Genomic DNA, 9,762 nt, shown 5'->3' with positions numbered 1-9,762 from the left:
TTTTTTTTTTTTTTTTTTTTTTTGACAGGTGAAAAAGTATGAAAATGCTCACAGCACCAGGTATTCCCAGGCGGTCTCCCATCCAAGTACTAAACAGGCCCAACCCTGCTTGGCTTCCGAGATCAGACGAGATCGGGCGGGTCCAGGGTGGTATGGCCGTGAGCGAAATGTTCCAGGTCAAAACGGCCTTTTTTATATCAAACACTGTCTTTTCGTGAAGAGTACCTTCACGCCACTTGCTCGGTCAAAATTGGGATATCTCAATGAAAAACTTCTTTTTTTTTTTTTTTTGACAGGTGAAAAAGTGTGAAAATGCTCACAGCACCTGGTATTCCCAGGCGGTCTCCCATCCAAGTACTAACCAGGCCCAACCCTGCTTGGCTTCCGAGATCAGACGAGATCGGGCTGGTCCAGGGTGGTATGGCCGTGAGCGAAATGTTCCAGGTCAAAACTCGTATAAATTGCTTTTTTTGCATCAAACACTGTCTTTTCGTGAAGAGTACCTTCACGCCACTTGCTCGGTCAAAATTGGGATATCTCAATGAAAAACTTCTTTTTTTTTTTTTTTTTTTTTTTTTTGACAGGTGAAAAAGGGGGGAAATGCTCACAGCACCTGGTATTCCCAGGCGGTCTCCCATCCAAGTACTAAACAGGCCCAACCCTGCTTGGCTTCCGAGATCAGACGAGATCGGGCGGGTCCAGGGTGGTATGGCCGTGAGCGAAATGTTCCAGGTCAAAACGGCCTTTTTTATATCAAACACTGTCTTTTCGTGAAGAGTACCTTCACGCCACTTGCTCGGTCAAAATTGGGATATCTCAATGAAAAACTTCTTTTTTTTTTTTTTTTTTTTTTTTTTGACAGGTGAAAAAGGGGGGAAATGCTCACAGCACCTGGTATTCCCAGGCGGTCTCCCATCCAAGTACTAAACAGGCCCAACCCTGCTTGGCTTCCGAGATCAGACGAGATCGGGCGGGTCCAGGGTGGTATGGCCGTGAGCGAAATGTTCCAGGTCAAAACGGCCTTTTTTATATCAAACACTGTCTTTTCGTGAAGAGTACCTTCACGCCACTTGCTCGGTCAAAATTGGGATATCTCAATGAAAAACTTCTTTTTTTTTTTTTTTTTTTTTTGACAGGTGAAAAAGTATGAAAATGCTCACAGCACCTGGTATTCCCAGGCGGTCTCCCATCCAAGTACTAACCAGGCCCAACCCTGCTTGGCTTCCGAGATCAGACGAGATCGGGCTGGTCCAGGGTGGTATGGCCGTGAGCGAAATGTTCCAGGTCAAAACGGCCTTTTTTATATCAAACACTGTCTTTTCGTGAAGAGTACCTTCACGCCACTTGCTCGGTCAAAATTGGGATATCTCAATGAAAAACTTCTTTTTTTTTTTTTTTTGACAGGTGAAAAAGTGTGAAAATGCTCACAGCACCTGGTATTCCCAGGCGGTCTCCCATCCAAGTACTAACCAGGCCCAACCCTGCTTGGCTTCCGAGATCAGACGAGATCGGGCTGGTCCAGGGTGGTATGGCCGTGAGCGAAATGTTCCAGGTCAAAACTCGTATAAATTGCTTTTTTTGCATCAAACACTGTCTTTTCGTGAAGAGTACCTTCACGCCACTTGCTCGGTCAAAATTGGGATATCTCAATGAAAAACTTCTTTTTTTTTTTTTTTTTTTTTTGACAGGTGAAAAAGGGGGGAAATGCTCACAGCACCTGGTATTCCCAGGCGGTCTCCCATCCAAGTACTAAACAGGCCCAACCCTGCTTGGCTTCCGAGATCAGACGAGATCGGGCGGGTCCAGGGTGGTATGGCCGTGAGCGAAATGTTCCAGGTCAAAACGGCCTTTTTTATATCAAACACTGTCTTTTCGTGAAGAGTACCTTCACGCCACTTGCTCGGTCAAAATTGGGATATCTCAATGAAAAACTTCTTTTTTTTTTTTTTTTTTTTTTTGACAGGTGAAAAAGGGGGGAAATGCTCACAGCACCTGGTATTCCCAGGCGGTCTCCCATCCAAGTACTAAACAGGCCCAACCCTGCTTGGCTTCCGAGATCAGACGAGATCGGGCGGGTCCAGGGTGGTATGGCCGTGAGCGAAATGTTCCAGGTCAAAACGGCCTTTTTTATATCAAACACTGTCTTTTCGTGAAGAGTACCTTCACGCCACTTGCTCGGTCAAAATTGGGATATCTCAATGAAAAACTTCTTTTTTTTTTTTTTTTTTTTTTTTTTGACAGGTGAAAAAGGGGGGAAATGCTCACAGCACCTGGTATTCCCAGGCGGTCTCCCATCCAAGTACTAAACAGGCCCAACCCTGCTTGGCTTCCGAGATCAGACGAGATCGGGCGGGTCCAGGGTGGTATGGCCGTGAGCGAAATGTTCCAGGTCAAAACGGCCTTTTTTATATCAAACACTGTCTTTTCGTGAAGAGTACCTTCACGCCACTTGCTCGGTCAAAATTGGGATATCTCAATGAAAAACTTCTTTTTTTTTTTTTTTTTTTTTTTGACAGGTGAAAAAGTATGAAAATGCTCACAGCACCTGGTATTCCCAGGCGGTCTCCCATCCAAGTACTAACCAGGCCCAACCCTGCTTGGCTTCCGAGATCAGACGAGATCGGGCTGGTCCAGGGTGGTATGGCCGTGAGCGAAATGTTCCAGGTCAAAACGGCCTTTTTTATATCAAACACTGTCTTTTCGTGAAGAGTACCTTCACGCCACTTGCTCGGTCAAAATTGGGATATCTCAATGAAAAACTTCTTTTTTTTTTTTTTTTTTTTTTTTGACAGGTGAAAAAGTGTGAAAATGCTCACAGCACCTGGTATTCCCAGGCGGTCTCCCATCCAAGTACTAACCAGGCCCAACCCTGCTTGGCTTCCGAGATCAGACGAGATCGGGCTGGTCCAGGGTGGTATGGCCGTGAGCGAAATGTTCCAGGTCAAAACTCGTATAAATTGCTTTTTTTGCATCAAACACTGTCTTTTCGTGAAGAGTACCTTCACGCCACTTGCTCGGTCAAAATTGGGATATCTCAATGAAAAACTTCTTTTTTTTTTTTTTTTTTTTTTTTTTTGACAGGTGAAAAAGTGTGAAAATGCTCACAGCACCTGGTATTCCCAGGCGGTCTCCCATCCAAGTACTATACAGGCCCAACCCTGCTTGGCTTCCGAGATCAGACGAGATCGGGCTGGTCCAGGGTGGTATGGCCGTGAGCGAAATGTTCCAGGTCAAAACGGCCTTTTTTATATCAAACACTGTCTTTTCGTGAAGAGTACCTTCACGCCACTTGCTCGGTCAAAATTGGGATATCTCAATGAAAAACTTCTTTTTTTTTTTTTTTTTTTTTTGACAGGTGAAAAAGTATGAAAATGCTCACAGCACCAGGTATTCCCAGGCGGTCTCCCATCCAAGTACTATACAGGCCCAACCCTGCTTGGCTTCCGAGATCAGACGAGATCGGGCGGGTCCAGGGTGGTATGGCCGTGAGCGAAATGTTCCAGGTCAAAACGGCCTTTTTTATATCAAACACTGTCTTTTCGTGAAGAGTACCTTCACGCCACTTGCTCGGTCAAAATTGGGATATCTCAATGAAAAACTTCTTTTTTTTTTTTTTTTGACAGGTGAAAAAGTGTGAAAATGCTCACAGCACCTGGTATTCCCAGGCGGTCTCCCATCCAAGTACTAACCAGGCCCAACCCTGCTTGGCTTCCGAGATCAGACGAGATCGGGCTGGTCCAGGGTGGTATGGCCGTGAGCGAAATGTTCCAGGTCAAAACTCGTATAAATTGCTTTTTTTGCATCAAACACTGTCTTTTCGTGAAGAGTACCTTCACGCCACTTGCTCGGTCAAAATTGGGATATCTCAATGAAAAACTTCTTTTTTTTTTTTTTTTTTTTTTTTTTGACAGGTGAAAAAGGGGGGAAATGCTCACAGCACCTGGTATTCCCAGGCGGTCTCCCATCCAAGTACTAACCAGGCCCAACCCTGCTTGGCTTCCGAGATCAGACGAGATCGGGCTGGTCCAGGGTGGTATGGCCGTGAGCAAAATGTTCCAGGTCAAAACGGCCTTTTTTATATCAAACACTGTCTTTTCGTGAAGAGTACCTTCACGCCACTTGCTCGGTCAAAATTGGGATATCTCAATGAAAAACTTCTTTTTTTTTTTTTTTTTTTTTTTTTGACAGGTGAAAAAGGGGGGAAATGCTCACAGCACCTGGTATTCCCAGGCGGTCTCCCATCCAAGTACTAAACAGGCCCAACCCTGCTTGGCTTCCGAGATCAGACGAGATCGGGCGGGTCCAGGGTGGTATGGCCGTGAGCGAAATGTTCCAGGTCAAAACGGCCTTTTTTATATCAAACACTGTCTTTTCGTGAAGAGTACCTTCACGCCACTTGCTCGGTCAAAATTGGGATATCTCAATGAAAAACTTCTTTTTTTTTTTTTTTTTTTTTTTGACAGGTGAAAAAGTATGAAAATGCTCACAGCACCTGGTATTCCCAGGCGGTCTCCCATCCAAGTACTAACCAGGCCCAACCCTGCTTGGCTTCCGAGATCAGACGAGATCGGGCTGGTCCAGGGTGGTATGGCCGTGAGCGAAATGTTCCAGGTCAAAACGGCCTTTTTTATATCAAACACTGTCTTTTCGTGAAGAGTACCTTCACGCCACTTGCTCGGTCAAAATTGGGATATCTCAATGAAAAACTTCTTTTTTTTTTTTTTTTGACAGGTGAAAAAGTGTGAAAATGCTCACAGCACCTGGTATTCCCAGGCGGTCTCCCATCCAAGTACTAACCAGGCCCAACCCTGCTTGGCTTCCGAGATCAGACGAGATCGGGCTGGTCCAGGGTGGTATGGCCGTGAGCGAAATGTTCCAGGTCAAAACTCGTATAAATGGCTTTTTTTTGCATCAAACACTGTCTTTTCGTGAAGAGTACCTTCACGCCACTTGCTCGGTCAAAATTGGGATATCTCAATCAAAAACTTCTTTTTTTTTTTTTTTTTTTTTTTTTTTTGACAGGTGAAAAAGGGGGGAAATGCTCACAGCACCTGGTATTCCCAGGCGGTCTCCCATCCAAGTACTAAACAGGCCCAACCCTGCTTGGCTTCCGAGATCAGACGAGATCGGGCGGGTCCAGGGTGGTATGGCCGTGAGCGAAATGTTCCAGGTCAAAACGGCCTTTTTTATATCAAACACTGTCTTTTCGTGAAGAGTACCTTCACGCCACTTGCTCGGTCAAAATTGGGATATCTCAATGAAAAACTTCTTTTTTTTTTTTTTTTTTTTTTTGACAGGTGAAAAAGTATGAAAATGCTCACAGCACCTGGTATTCCCAGGCGGTCTCCCATCCAAGTACTAACCAGGCCCAACCCTGCTTGGCTTCCGAGATCAGACGAGATCGGGCTGGTCCAGGGTGGTATGGCCGTGAGCGAAATGTTCCAGGTCAAAACGGCCTTTTTTATATCAAACACTGTCTTTTCGTGAAGAGTACCTTCATGCCACTTGCTCGGTCAAAATTGGGATATCTCAATGAAAAACTTCTTTTTTTTTTTTTTTTTTTTTTGACAGGTGAAAAAGTATGAAAATGCTCACAGCACCTGGTATTCCCAGGCGGTCTCCCATCCAAGTACTAACCAGGCCCAACCCTGCTTGGCTTCCGAGATCAGACGAGATCGGGCTGGTCTTTTTTTTTTTTTTTTTTATCTTTTATTATCAAAAACATCTTAAAACAAGTATTTACATATATTTACATGAATGTACAGACATACATGACACACAAGGGCAAGGGAATGGGATACACAAGGGCAAGGGGAGACGAGACAAAAAATTACAGAAAATCAAACACACAATCATTCTCGAAACATTCTTCAGTGATGGGGGGTGATGCCGGGGTCAGAAGAGGATGTCCAGGTTTCCAGAGGGTGTGAGGTGGATCAGGGTGTTGTGGGGGACGAGGTGGGTGATGAACCGGTGCTCTGCTGCCATGTGGAGGTGTCGGAGGTGTGCGGCCAAGAGTCCTTTGAAGATGGGCCAGGGTGCTGCTGTTTTATTGTCACGGAGATGGATGTTCCTGTTGAGATATAATGTGTACCGGGCTATGGAGAGGGTTAGTCGGGCGAGATGGGTGTTGGCTCCAGAGCGACTCTGTCCGGGACCAAAGAGGAGGAGCCAGGGCTCCTGGTCGTCCCCTCCTAGGGCCGCCGGCGGTGGGAGCCTCCAGGACAGCCTCCGAGCGAGGAGGTCCTGCAGTCGGGACCAGAACGGGCGGACGGCCGGGCAGGTGTACAGCATGTGCTCCAGGGTCTCGGGGGGTCCGTGGCACACGGGGCAGTCCGCAGCGTAGCTGTCGGGAAGAAATGCGTGCAGTGCTGCGGATGTAAAGACGATCCTGTGTCTAAATCTGAAGTCAAAATGACCTACGTTATGTGGGGTGTACCAATTAAAGATGTTGGCCCAGATGGTTGCGATGGTGCGTGCGGGGAATGTTAATGACCATTTGTGTTCCGAGGCGGGACGCCCGAGCACTCCCGGCAACAACAACTGATACAGGATGCGGGTGGGTAGGTCTGTGAAAATCCTAAACCTCCCCGTGCTAACAAATACATTAAAATTCAACTTACCTGTCGTGCTCCCCATTTGGCCCAAAGTGCTTCCCCAATGCCTGACCAGATTCCTGTTAAAAATACTTACCATACCACTAATATACTTTCTCCTAAACACTTTACCTGCTAACCTAAAACACTTCCCTATGTAATCTACACTAAAATTACCTTTCACGTCAAATACCTTACCTACATATTCCAGCCCAGCCTCCTCCATCGCCCCACTGATCATGCACTCGCGCTTCCCGGGGGGAGCGGAGAGCAAGTCAGGGTTATGACGGAGGGGCATGTGCGCGAGACCCTCACCGCTGTCTGGAACCGCCACAGTCAGGGGCCTGAAAGTCCTCCACGCCTCCAAGAGTTCCCTCTCGAAGGGGGGGAGGCCCTCCAGGACCGAAACAGGGGGCAACAAACACAAATTATAAACACCAAACTTACCTAGACTATTAACAAACTCACCTATATAATCCTTCCATGGAGCATCTACCTCAACGTCTAGAAATTTCCGAATTGTTTTCAGCCTGAAGGCCTTCTTCCTTAACTCTAAATCTGCTAACTTTAAACCTCCCTGATCGTACTCACCTATCATAACCTTATGTGCAATAAAGCCCCTCTCACGATTCCACAAAAAGTGGTTTATCACTAACCTTAATTTGTTAGCATAGACCCCCGGCAGGCCGTACACGGAGAGTGCATGGTTCAACATGGACATGCACAAAGAATTTACAACTAAGACTTTACCTTTTAATGTCAGATTACGACGTCTCCAAAAATTCAAGCGCGCTGTAATTTTCTCGCACAAAGGCGACCAAAGTGCAGTACGACACGCCTCCTCGTCTCTGCCCAGGGGGACGCCGAGGACCTTGTAGGAGTCCCCGGCCTCCCGGAGCTGGACAGGGAGAGGAACAGGCGTGACGCTGCCGCAAAATTTAACCGTGGTTTTATCAAAATTGATTTTGGCCCCTGAAGCGAGGCCGTAAACATTGAGCACGTGGAGAGAGGCGTTCAGGCTCTCCACGTCTCGGAGGATCAGATTCGTGTCATCTGCGTACTGAAAAATTTTGACTTCCCTACCCGCAGGCGTGGTCAGTCCCCTCACCGCCGCGTCCGCCCTCAACATGGCCGCCAAAGGCTCAGCGGCGATGCTGTAGAGGAGCGACGAGAGGGGACAGCCCTGCCTGACTGATCTTTTTAAGGGGAAAGAGTCAGTTAGAAACCCGTTGACTTTGACCTTACTGACCGCAAAGGAATAGATGAGCTGTAGCCAATTAACAAACCGTTCGCCGAAACCTAACTTACCTAATACAGTCCAGAGGAACGAATGCTCAACTCTGTCGAACGCCTTGTTAAAGTCTACACTAACGTGAATACCACCGGTCGCGTGCATCTGCCGAAGGAGATATCTCAGAGACAAAACTGTGTCTGAGATGTCCCTCCCGGGGACGCTGTAGGCCTGCGAGGGGTGTATGACGGATCCAATCACACGCTTTAACCTACCTGCTAATACCTTTGCTAAAATTTTATAGTCTACGTTCAAAAGGCTAATGGGCCTGTAGTTGGCGAGGCTGCTCCTGTCGCCCTTCTTAAAAAGCAGAGTGACGACACTCATCGCAAAACCATCGCCAACTCTACTCTCACTCTCAAAATCCTGATATAATAGGAGTAGGATCGGAGCTAACCTGGAAGCGAAACGCTTGAAAAACTCACAGGTTAGTCCGTCCTCTCCGGGGCTTTTCCCTGTATTTAAACTCTTGACTGCAGCCTCTATCTCCATGAGAGACAGAGGCGCGTCGCACAGCTCCCTATCCTCCCTGCTCAGTGTGCGCTCCAGAGCACCTACAGCCTGGTCTAAAGCCTGCTCTGCCACTCCGTCTGAACTAAAAAGCCTACTATAGAAATCCTGCGCTGTCTCTAAAACCTCACTTACCTCGGAAACAATCTTACCTGTCTTATCTATCAACTTATCTATGTGCATCTTTCCCTGTGTAACCTTCTCACAGCCGAAGAAGAACGCTGTCGAGCGTTCTCCCTCGACTGTGTGTCTGGCTTTTGCCCTCAAAATTGCACCCTGACACCTACTTACCTCCAGCTGCTCCAGCTCAGCGCGCACCACCAGGTACTCTGGATCCACAGGGCCAGTGGTGGAAGCTGCGCCCTGGTCCAGGACCTGCAGGCGCTGGCGGAGAGCGGTCTCCCTCCTGGTCGACAGCCACGCCTTGTGTTTGCTGTAATTGACACAGAGCTTTTTAATGCGTGTTTTTGCCGTCGGCCACCAATCGACCACGCTGTCGATCAGCTCCAGCTCCATGTCAAATACATCAAACAAAAAGTCCATTTTCCTACAAAAAGTTTCATCACCGAGGATGGAGCTGTTTAGGACCCACAGTCCTCCATTCCTCGGTGATGAAACTAACCCAAAATAAATATCTAAAGTGGAGTGATCACTCAAGCCTGACCACTTGTAGGAAGCACCACTGACTCTCTGTGCCAGGTCTGAGGAGGCAAAACAGAGGTCAATGCGGGACTGCTTCAGGACGCCCTGGACGACCTGCCGCCTGGAGAAATCCTTCAGGAAGGGGTGGACGAACCGCCACACCTCCGTCAGGTTCCTGCTGGCGGCTTCTTCCAACAGGGCTGTCCTGGCAGTGCTGTTTTTAAAAGAGTTGTTAATGCCGATGTCTGTCTTGCAAAGTGTTGTATTAAAGTCACCGATTATGATTGTATTGTCGTTCGCAAAGCGAAATATTTTTTTGAAGAATTGCCTCCTCAGACCATCATCGTTCGGGGCGTAGATGTTAATTAGTCTGAACTTCACTGTGTCCGTGAAGTCCAGGACCAGGAAGGAGCCCTCTGGGTCGGCGTGTACCAGGGTGGGTTGGCCTAAGACACCAGGCCTCACCACCGTGGCCACACCGCGCGAGCACGCCGTGCCCAGGGCCCAAAATACAGAGCCCACTCCCATGCTCCGCACTTGTTGCGCGTGGCTGACATCCCAGTGCGTTTCTTGGATGCAGAGCACGTCCCACTTGGAAAAGTGTAACGCGCTCTGCATCCGCACTGGGCTCCGCAGGCCGCCTGCGTTCCAAGAGGACAAGGAGAACGCCATTAAGAGGAGACCTTGGAGGATGTAACCCATCTTTTATTTAGACTTCTTTTT

At 47.8% G+C, this 9,762-nt stretch overlaps 20 non-coding genes across 20 annotated transcripts; all 20 read right to left on the bottom strand.

Annotated features, from left to right (window-relative positions):
* Positions 1-45: 45 nt before the first annotated feature.
* On the bottom strand, positions 46-164 carry LOC140373013 (5S ribosomal RNA). Its single transcript, XR_011929014.1, has one exon. It is a non-coding gene; the product is annotated as a 5S ribosomal RNA (ribosomal RNA).
* Positions 165-313: 149 nt separating this feature from the next.
* Positions 314-432, bottom strand: LOC140372924 (5S ribosomal RNA). The gene has a single exon (XR_011928931.1). It is a non-coding gene; the product is annotated as a 5S ribosomal RNA (ribosomal RNA).
* Positions 433-601: 169 nt separating this feature from the next.
* Positions 602-720, bottom strand: LOC140372782 (5S ribosomal RNA). The gene has a single exon (XR_011928794.1). It is a non-coding gene; the product is annotated as a 5S ribosomal RNA (ribosomal RNA).
* Positions 721-879: 159 nt separating this feature from the next.
* Positions 880-998, bottom strand: LOC140372770 (5S ribosomal RNA). Its single transcript, XR_011928783.1, has one exon. It is a non-coding gene; the product is annotated as a 5S ribosomal RNA (ribosomal RNA).
* A 155-nt stretch (positions 999-1,153) lies between these two features.
* Positions 1,154-1,272, bottom strand: LOC140372923 (5S ribosomal RNA). The gene has a single exon (XR_011928930.1). It is a non-coding gene; the product is annotated as a 5S ribosomal RNA (ribosomal RNA).
* A 149-nt stretch (positions 1,273-1,421) lies between these two features.
* On the bottom strand, positions 1,422-1,540 carry LOC140372922 (5S ribosomal RNA). The gene has a single exon (XR_011928929.1). It is a non-coding gene; the product is annotated as a 5S ribosomal RNA (ribosomal RNA).
* A 165-nt stretch (positions 1,541-1,705) lies between these two features.
* Positions 1,706-1,824, bottom strand: LOC140372759 (5S ribosomal RNA). Its single transcript, XR_011928772.1, has one exon. It is a non-coding gene; the product is annotated as a 5S ribosomal RNA (ribosomal RNA).
* A 156-nt stretch (positions 1,825-1,980) lies between these two features.
* On the bottom strand, positions 1,981-2,099 carry LOC140372748 (5S ribosomal RNA). The gene has a single exon (XR_011928761.1). It is a non-coding gene; the product is annotated as a 5S ribosomal RNA (ribosomal RNA).
* A 159-nt stretch (positions 2,100-2,258) lies between these two features.
* On the bottom strand, positions 2,259-2,377 carry LOC140372736 (5S ribosomal RNA). The gene has a single exon (XR_011928750.1). It is a non-coding gene; the product is annotated as a 5S ribosomal RNA (ribosomal RNA).
* Positions 2,378-2,533: 156 nt separating this feature from the next.
* On the bottom strand, positions 2,534-2,652 carry LOC140372921 (5S ribosomal RNA). Its single transcript, XR_011928928.1, has one exon. It is a non-coding gene; the product is annotated as a 5S ribosomal RNA (ribosomal RNA).
* Positions 2,653-2,809: 157 nt separating this feature from the next.
* Positions 2,810-2,928, bottom strand: LOC140372919 (5S ribosomal RNA). Its single transcript, XR_011928926.1, has one exon. It is a non-coding gene; the product is annotated as a 5S ribosomal RNA (ribosomal RNA).
* A 170-nt stretch (positions 2,929-3,098) lies between these two features.
* On the bottom strand, positions 3,099-3,217 carry LOC140372974 (5S ribosomal RNA). Its single transcript, XR_011928978.1, has one exon. It is a non-coding gene; the product is annotated as a 5S ribosomal RNA (ribosomal RNA).
* A 155-nt stretch (positions 3,218-3,372) lies between these two features.
* Positions 3,373-3,491, bottom strand: LOC140372728 (5S ribosomal RNA). Its single transcript, XR_011928742.1, has one exon. It is a non-coding gene; the product is annotated as a 5S ribosomal RNA (ribosomal RNA).
* A 149-nt stretch (positions 3,492-3,640) lies between these two features.
* On the bottom strand, positions 3,641-3,759 carry LOC140372918 (5S ribosomal RNA). The gene has a single exon (XR_011928925.1). It is a non-coding gene; the product is annotated as a 5S ribosomal RNA (ribosomal RNA).
* Positions 3,760-3,928: 169 nt separating this feature from the next.
* On the bottom strand, positions 3,929-4,047 carry LOC140372917 (5S ribosomal RNA). The gene has a single exon (XR_011928924.1). It is a non-coding gene; the product is annotated as a 5S ribosomal RNA (ribosomal RNA).
* Positions 4,048-4,205: 158 nt separating this feature from the next.
* On the bottom strand, positions 4,206-4,324 carry LOC140372725 (5S ribosomal RNA). Its single transcript, XR_011928739.1, has one exon. It is a non-coding gene; the product is annotated as a 5S ribosomal RNA (ribosomal RNA).
* A 156-nt stretch (positions 4,325-4,480) lies between these two features.
* Positions 4,481-4,599, bottom strand: LOC140372916 (5S ribosomal RNA). Its single transcript, XR_011928923.1, has one exon. It is a non-coding gene; the product is annotated as a 5S ribosomal RNA (ribosomal RNA).
* A 149-nt stretch (positions 4,600-4,748) lies between these two features.
* Positions 4,749-4,867, bottom strand: LOC140372915 (5S ribosomal RNA). Its single transcript, XR_011928922.1, has one exon. It is a non-coding gene; the product is annotated as a 5S ribosomal RNA (ribosomal RNA).
* Positions 4,868-5,039: 172 nt separating this feature from the next.
* Positions 5,040-5,158, bottom strand: LOC140373014 (5S ribosomal RNA). Its single transcript, XR_011929015.1, has one exon. It is a non-coding gene; the product is annotated as a 5S ribosomal RNA (ribosomal RNA).
* A 156-nt stretch (positions 5,159-5,314) lies between these two features.
* Positions 5,315-5,433, bottom strand: LOC140372914 (5S ribosomal RNA). Its single transcript, XR_011928921.1, has one exon. It is a non-coding gene; the product is annotated as a 5S ribosomal RNA (ribosomal RNA).
* Positions 5,434-9,762: the final 4,329 nt, after the last annotated feature.

Source organism: Eucyclogobius newberryi, unplaced genomic scaffold (genome assembly GCF_026437365.1).
Source record: "Eucyclogobius newberryi isolate DKJ021-1_F unplaced genomic scaffold, fEucNew1.0.hap1 SCAF_280, whole genome shotgun sequence".
Classification (NCBI taxonomy): Eukaryota; Metazoa; Chordata; class Actinopteri; order Gobiiformes; family Gobiidae; genus Eucyclogobius; species Eucyclogobius newberryi.
The sequence above is the reverse complement of the archived record's forward strand: the minus strand, read 5'-3'. Positions and strand labels throughout refer to the sequence as shown.